The following is a 6743-nucleotide window of genomic DNA, read 5'->3' as shown; positions in this document are numbered from 1 at the left end:
TTTAGTAAAATTTTAAAATATACCCTGAAGTCTTTGATTATATATCTCAAACTTTCTCTCAGGATTCGGTAAACCACTTTTCTTCAGTCACCACTAACTAATTGGTGAGTTAACTTCTTACAAAATATAGCTGTATTACAAATGTACTAATGTCTGTTTAATTTAAAGTAATTTCAACAAACACAACTTTCTTAGCTAACCTAATGCTAGCTAATTAACAAACAAACAAACATAACTTAGCTTTAGCTAGCTAGCTAGCCTAACCAACCTAATGCTGTACTGTTGAATGAAAAGTTATAATGTGTGGTTTATTTAAATTAATTTCAACAAACATAACTTAGCTAGTTAGTTAGCTAACCTAATGCTAGCTAATTAGCTATCAAACAGAGAAACATTACTTAGCTATCTTGCTAAATAGATATTTAGTCTAGCTACACTTTAAATGTATTTTCCTTTCATTGGTTTGGTACATTAATGTAGGTAAGGTGTTTCCATTAATAAGTGTAAAATGTTAAAGGCACACTATGCATTTTCAGTTATTTAATGTGTTTCTTTGAATGTATATGCCAAATCAGGAACTGTCATTATTTTCCACTTCCAGAAAAGAACTCTCTTTGTCTCAGGAGTCGCTTAAAGTGGACATGAAACACTTCAAGTATTTAGTATAATTGTCGTTCACTGGACAAATAAGCTGAAGTCCGAGGCTTTTTTCCTCCGTCTGACTGAGGGTACTATGAAAGCAGAAGCTGTGAGCCGCAAGGAACGAGACAAATGACGCTCACACCTAGCAGAGCAGCCAGAGGTACCGAAAGTCTAGATAAGATGACAGTTAAAATATAACATAGCTAGCGTTAGCTACATATCTAGCTATCTTACCATAGCTAGCATTAGCTATTTAGCTAGCTATCTTAACAAAGCTAGCGTTAGCTACTTGGCTAGCTAAGTCAGTTAGCTAAATAGCTAACGCTAGTCATGTTAAAATAGTTAGCTCTTTTCCTTTAACCGTGACCGCTTGCTATTACCTGGGCTCTTCAAACAACCAACCTCGTGACCTCACCAGTGCTGCACGGGCAAAATGGCGGCGCACTAGCACAAATGTTTAGGGTAGTAAAAACTTTAACATATTATGATTTAGTGTGTAAACATTTTATATAAAAAAATCCCCCCAAATAAATTCCATCATATTTAATCCCTTAGAAAACTTGTACAAACTGAAATGTTTCCTGTCGACTTTAAACCATTTTTCTTTAGATGGCAGCACATAGATAGATAGATAGATAGATAGATAGATAGATAGATAGATAGATAGATAGATAGATAGATAGATAGATAGATAGATAGATAGATATATAGATAGATAGATAGATAGATAGATATTCTATAGGAAATATATTAATGTGACTAGCAAACCCAGTGGTAGGTTAGCTAACCAACTAATTAACAAACAAAAATAAATTAGCTAGCTAAGCTAACCTACTGCTAGCTAATTAACAAATAAACATAACATAGCTAGCTAGCCAGCCAGCCTAGCTAACTAGCTAGCTCAGCAAACTTAGCTTGCTAACCTAATGATAGTTAATTCACAAACAAACATAACTTAGCTAGTTAGCTAATTTAGTGGTAGCTAATTAACAAACACACATAACTTAGGTAGGTAACCAAGCTAACTTAGTCCGAGCTAATCAATAAACAAGCATACCATAGCTAACAAGCTAACCTCATTGTAGCTTATTAATAAATAAAAAAATAACTTAGCTAGTAGCTAGATAGTTAGTCAAGCTACACTTTAAATAAGTGCTTTTTCTTATTGTTTGCTACATTGCTGTAAGTAAGTTGTTTTGATCAATAAGTGTAAAATGTTAAAGGCACACTATACAAACTTTTTTAGTTATTTAATGTGTTTCATACTGTTTTAGATTATTAAACGAGCCATTGCAAGCGATACAAAGGTTTTCTCTGCCGTCCTTGTGTCTGTAGGTGGGGAAACATGCTTACAAGTTCAGGAGCTCTCGACCCATACCCATGGGCTCACAAGTCTCAGGCTTTGCAAGTCAGTCTTACTTTACAGCAAAAAATATGGATGCACTCCCAGCAGAGAACAAGACGCAGGTTAGTTGTTTGCAGCTATAAAATCACAATGCCGATAGTTGTTTTGATAGTTAGATAACTACCTTTCCATTATATGTAATTTCTCAAACTTGCTTCATAAGTCAAGTTCAATTCAGCTGTGTGTATATTCATTAGAATATTTACATTAAAGTGTGTTTTACACTGAGCTACGTAAATCAGAAAACAGTATATAATCTAGTCGCATTTGCTAGCCATAAATCTCCCAAAACTAAGGGGTCTATCTGGACTAGTGTTTACTGATGACCCTTGAATGATTGTGTTTTACTTTCAACCATGCAATGAACAAACCCTTTTCAATTGTGCAGTGCGTCTTTATCACAGTCAACATTTACTGGCCTGGTAAGAAAACAAACCAAGGGTTGCATGGTGTGCCTTTAATATACTTTGTAGAACTGCAACATTTAATAAATATGCTAGATCAGAGCTGCATAAAATAGTATTTTAGCATCATAATGTGAACTTGTATTACAGTCAGAGGCATATTGTCCAAAATCATTTATGTTGAATCATTGATTTCTAGAGAGTAAAATTCAGTACAAATTATTGTATTATTTAATATTACGATAAACAAAAAAATATATTTCAATGTATTTCTTTTCCAGCTCTACTCTGAACTATTCTACACTTTGAGATATAACCCAGGTATAAGGGATACCTTAACCAGCAGCAGCTTGTATGTATGCAGCACGTCATTGTTTTCTTTTTTTCACTTCTACCTTGTCCATCACTAAACTGAAAAACAATAGCTGATCCATATCAGGGACTTACTGAGGATATTTTTGTTTTATTCTCCCTCATAACTCCCCCTGATATCTCTAATACTATGAACGGGGGATTTTCTATGATGTTCCTGGCTCTCTTTTCATTTTAATCATGACAATGGGATCAGATAATCCGGGCCCGAGAGCGGCCTTTGATTGTCCTGATTGAGACTCTTTTGTTAGACAGATATGTAATATGCAGTGGTAAGAGGATTTGGTGCAGTAGATTGTGTGATTTAATCATGTTTGCGCAGGGAAAGCAGCACTTACATGCACTCGGGGGGTTAAACCAGTGTAAGACATAGAGTTTTAGACTCAGTCATTGAGGGGGTCTTGCTGAAAGGGAGTTTAGGTCAGGGTAATGGGGTATTGTTTAATAAAGGGGGCACTATAGTCTGAGGTTTATGAGGATATAAAGAGTATTGGGGGATTTACAGTTGGAGGTGAAAGAAGGCTAAGGGACAGATCATTTCTGATTGAAGATTTGCATCAGAGAGCAACTACCTTAACCCACAAGCTGCAAAGACTTGTTTATTGGCCCACATTTCAATTTCTGTAAAATCCTTGTTACTCTATTTATATATTTTATTTATTGTGGTTTCTGGGATTGGATCAGTTGACATGATCCACAATGACTTTTTTGAAGGAAATATTTGAAACCTCTGTGTTTTCACTTTTTTTTTTTTAAGAACAACTTTCACTATTGTTCCTATTTATTCTGTGTTTATACGATATATCCATAAAAAAGGTTGTACAAAGTTTATGTCATGATTTGCGTGACTCTGTGTGAGTCTGACCTACTAGTGCTATAGTGGATTATTTTGTTTATAAATTGTGTACTGTTGCTTTAAATTACTTCAAAAAGAGAAAGTGAAATACTTTGATTAACACTAAGAAATGAGAAAGGCCAGGAATCACATGGAAAACTGCATGTTTTATTGGGAATATTTCTCCTATTTCTAAAATGCTAATGTTTAAATATTAAATTGTGCTTTTGACATTTTGACAGTTAACATATTTTATGTTAAAATGGCACCATTTTTTATTAATAATTTTGCTGAATGTGAATCACCTAAACATATTGATATGTTCTCTTTATATTTTAAAATAATATTGAAAACAAATACGTTTAATTTTCTCCTCTGGAATGCGCATTTTCCTTTTTCATTGTACTTTGAAGCATTAGTGAAAGGTGCAGACTGGATTTTAAGAGTGAAAGCTAATGTCAGACAGTGGAAGTAAGTGGGGGATCAGACACACATACATACATAAACACACACACGTCTGTGCTGAGTGTGTGGGGATCAGGGGGGAGATACACACACCCCCTTCTTATTAATCCCCTCAGTAGTATGCCCAGTCATGAGGAGACAGAGTCTGCTAGTCTGTACCTCCTGCCACACACACATACTGTACATTTGTGCGCACATACACAAACACACTTTTTTAGGGATGTGTGAAGTGTGTCAGTGTTACGAGTCAATGCCTTTAAAGCTCTGTTGACTTTGAGAAATGCCTGACTCAGGAGTTTGTTGCTAAAATCTGTTAGTAGGCTAAATGTCAGTGTATAGGTCCACAAGATATGCTACCCATTATTATGCTTTCTAACATGCTAATTTGGGGTGTTCTGGATGTGTGTGTGTGTGTGTATATAAGAAAGTGGGCATGTTTTTGTAAAATAATATTCTGAGATTGTAGGTAAAGCAGCCTTTAAGATTTGGCAACCAAAATTATTAGGCCAGAAATGGCAGTTACACAGTTTTGGTGTTTGTGCAAATAAGTGAAAAGGCTGAGTGATTTCACCCACCCCTCCTTTCCTGGCAGCATTGTGTTTTAGAACACTGTGTGACTAGCGTTGCACTGCTGATATAAAATCATGATTGGAGTAGCACTGCTAAGATGAATAAAATAAATTGTAGTTTTGTAAAGACTTTTTCTTTGAAAAGTAAGACAAACATACATTTAGGCTATATAATTTGTTCATTGGTTAATAAAGGGGGGAAATGCATGAAAACCTGTGAAAAAACATCTTTAGTATTCAGTGTTTGGCCTTTGGCTATTTTTTTTTTTTTTTGGTTTGTTTTTCGTTCCAGTTTCAAAAAATGTAATTCCCTTGCATCTCTAGAAGGAAGTTAAGGTCTAGGATTAGAACATTTTTCTGTATGTAAAATACATGTGGCATATATAACCAACATATAGTTTATACAGGACCAGTACAGACTGCTTCTTCTCTAATATACAGATATCACATAAAGCAAGTGCACATGTGAACTCCCTTAACCTCGCTCAGTCATTATTTACATTAGAAGTAGAGAGCTTTCTGTGGTATTGCTTTAATGCAGCGCTTTAATCCACCACAGAGCTACAGGCTGACACTCTCTGAGCAAGGCCAATTTCTCCCCCACTAAACACACTAAGATCTTGTTGAACAGCAGAGAGTGAAGCGCTGAAAAAGAGCCGTTGCATTGCTTGTCATTCTGTTCCTCAGTGAAAATAATGGAATGCCTGAAATCCCTGTGCTAACTATGTACTTTCTTTAATACTCATGATGTTTTTTTTGTTGTTGTTGTTTTTTTTTTTTTTTAATAAATTAACATTCATTATTAATAATGTATAAGTAGCTGGATTCTCTCTCATATCATTTTTATAAGGTAGATAACACATTAACAATTACATAAAATATTTCTTATCTATTGAATTACAATATGATAGGTGAGAAAGCTAACTTATCGCTGGCATGTAGAATAATAGAACCCACCATCAGACCAACCAATGGCAACTTAGTTTGACTTTTTCTTTGGCAACTTTATAAGTGACTGTGTTTTGAGTAAAACAATGTATTTATGTAAATTGTACTGCCTAATGTAAATAAAATAAAATGCAATGAGAATTTAACATGGCAAAATTTGAGAAAAATAGTAAAATGAAAAAAAAAACAACAACACTAAAATAGTTTAACAATAAATAAAAATCAAGGCTAAGACAATTCAACACTAAAATATGAAACTTTGCCAAGAAATAGTAAAAATCAATTAATGCTACAAAAACGCAACAAAGAAGAAACAACTGATTAAATAAGTTTTATGGGAACCAATGCAAGAAAGAAAATTAACAAATAAAAAAAATAAAACATATTCAGCACTAAAAAAGGAATCAATGCTATGAAAAAAACCCTACTAAAATACAGTCAGCAGTATAAAAATAGAAATCAACCGTATGAAAGATTTTAGCAATAAAACAGAATTTAATTCTAAGAATGCTAAGGAATTCAACACAAAGAAGATGCTAAAATAGAAGTCAATGTTAAAACAATAGAACACCACAAATATGATTTAAAAGCTTCAACACAAAAAGTGCTACGCAAATTCAACACAAAATAGAAATGAATGCTACATAAAACATACATTAAATTTAAATGCTAATTAAAGCAATGATAATTGCGCAAAAAAAAAGTATCACTAAATATTATAAAAAAAATAACTGTATCACTAAGGCAGCTTTAGCCCCGCCCCTCCACTGGTGTGGTTTCACTGTAGATGAAGCTCAGACAGTCACTAGACACCAGACCCCCTGTTAGTCTCCTTCCCTCCACACAAGGTGTCAGTTAACAGCCATGATGAGAGGCTCCTCCCCCTCCTCCTCCTGGAATCTGGAATCATGGTTACTCATGCGTGTGTTCATATTTAATATGAGTGTGTGTGTGATTACTACAGATATCAGGTCAGAGAAGCACAGATTAACACCAATAGCTGTAATGTTGAGCAGCTGTTTAGTTCCCCCTTTCTCTCTCTCTCTCTCTCTCTCTCTGTCTTTCTCTCTCTCTCTCTCTTTTTCAAGCATCAGATGTTTCAT

The 6743-nt window shown here is 34.5% G+C and overlaps 1 long non-coding RNA gene across 1 annotated transcript; it reads left to right on the top strand.

Annotated features, from left to right (window-relative positions):
• The first annotated feature begins 608 nt into the window (after window positions 1–608).
• On the top strand, window positions 609–5738 carry LOC125780569 (uncharacterized). The gene is made up of 3 exons (XR_007423848.1): window positions 609–802; window positions 1978–2109; window positions 2733–5738. It is a non-coding gene; the product is annotated as an uncharacterized LOC125780569 (long non-coding RNA).
• Window positions 5739–6743: the final 1005 nt, after the last annotated feature.

This window comes from Astyanax mexicanus, chromosome 13, assembly GCF_023375975.1.
Source record: "Astyanax mexicanus isolate ESR-SI-001 chromosome 13, AstMex3_surface, whole genome shotgun sequence".
Classification (NCBI taxonomy): domain Eukaryota; kingdom Metazoa; phylum Chordata; class Actinopteri; order Characiformes; family Acestrorhamphidae; genus Astyanax; species Astyanax mexicanus.
This window is presented reverse-complemented; position numbering and strand designations above follow the sequence as displayed.